Here is a 1,904-nt window from a genome sequence, read left to right as displayed (position 1 = left end):
TTCTTTCAGCAATGCCTTAGAGCTTTCAGTGTACAAGTATTCCCCTACTTGGTTAAGTTTATTCCTAAGTATTTTATTCTTTTTGAAGTTATTGTAAATTAAATTGTTTTTCTTATTTTTTGGATTGCTTATTGTGAGTTTATAGAAATGGAACTGATTTTTACAGTTGATTTTGTATCCTGCAACTTTGCTGAATTTTTAATTAGCCCTAAGAGTTTGTGTGTGTGTGCTTGTGTGGATTTTATACACATGAGATTATATTATCTTTAGGATTTTATATATATGAGATTATATTATCCATGAACAGAAATCATTTTGCTTCTTCCTTTCTAATTAAGATGTCTTTTATTTCTTGTTCTTGTCTAATTTTTCTAGCTAGAGCTTCTAATGCTACACTGAACACAACTGGTAAAAGTGAGCATCTTGTCTTGTTCCTAATTTTAGGAGAAAAACTTACAGTCTTTCACCATTGTATGTGATGTTAACTGTGGATTTTTAATATATGGGCTTTATTGTGTTAAAAAGTTCCCTTGTATTTCTAGCTTGTTGGATAGTTTTTATTATGAAAGAATATTGAACTTTGTCAAATGTCTTTTCTGTGTCAATTAAAATGACCAGTTTTTTTCTTTCATTCTGTTAATGCAGTATATTACATTGAATGATTTTTGTATGTTGAACTATCCTTGCATTCCAGGAATACATTTCACTGTCATGTTGTATAATCCTTTACATATGCTGCTGAATTTTGTTTGCTACTTATTTTGTAAGAATTTTTATATAAATATTTATATAAATATTGGTTTGTAGTTTTGTTTTCTTTTAGTGTCTTTGTTTGGCTTTCATATCAGGGTAGTGCTGGTGTCACAGAGTGAATTAGGAAGTGGTCTCTTCTTGTTAAGGACTGAGTGTTTATGCCTCTACAAAATGTATATATTGAAGCTCTAACCCCCAATGTGATGATATTTGGAGATCGGGACTTTGAGAGATAATTAGGTTTGGATGAGGTCATGTGAGTGGGACCCTCATGATGAGATAAGCATACTGATAAGATAGGAGAGACTAAAGTTCTTGCTGTCTCTCTACCACATGAGGGCATATTGAGAAGTTGGCCACCTACAAGCCAGGGAGAGTTTCACCAGCAATTGAATCAGCTGGCACCTTGATCTTGGACATCGCAGCCTTCAGAACTGTGAGAAATAAATTTCAATTGTTTAAGCTACCAAGTCTGTGGTATTTTGTCATGGAAGTCAGAATGAATTAATATGTTTATCTTCAATGTTTGGAAGAGTTTAAGAAGGATTAGTGTAAAATCTTTTAAAACTCTTTGGTGACCAGTGAAGCCTTCTGATCCAGGACTTCTCCTTGTTGGGAAGTTGTTTTAAAATTATTTACTTAATATTCTTAGTAGTTATAGGTCTAATCAGATTTTCTATTTCTTCATGATTCAGTCTTTGTAAAAATTGTGTCTACTTCATCTATGTTATCCAATTTGTGTACAATTGTTTGTAGTAGTCCCTTCTATTCATTTCTGTAAAATTGGTTGTAGTGTCCTCATTTTCATTTCCAATTTTAGTAATTTGAGCACTCCGTCTTTTTTTCCATAACCACTCTAGCTAAATTTGCCAATTTCATTGATCCTTTTAAGTAACCAACTTTTGGGTTCATCAATTTTCTCTATTTTATCTCTGGTCTAATCTTTATTATTTTCTTTATTTTGATAGCTTTGGGTTCATAGTAGTGGCACTTTCCCACTTGAGATCTGAATTAGGTGAAATAGAGACCAGTTCTTCATGGACTCCCAAGACAGATTAGAATATTGCAAATAAGATCTGTTATGTTCCCTCCCATTCAAGAGAGGGAACTGAGAAGTGAACTCCTGCCTCCTCTAAACAAGCTTTCTGTTG

The sequence above is a fragment of the Pan troglodytes genome, chromosome 1, assembly GCF_028858775.2.
Source record: "Pan troglodytes isolate AG18354 chromosome 1, NHGRI_mPanTro3-v2.0_pri, whole genome shotgun sequence".
Lineage (NCBI taxonomy): Eukaryota > Metazoa > Chordata > Mammalia > Primates > Hominidae > Pan > Pan troglodytes.
Note: the sequence above shows the minus strand (reverse complement) of the source record.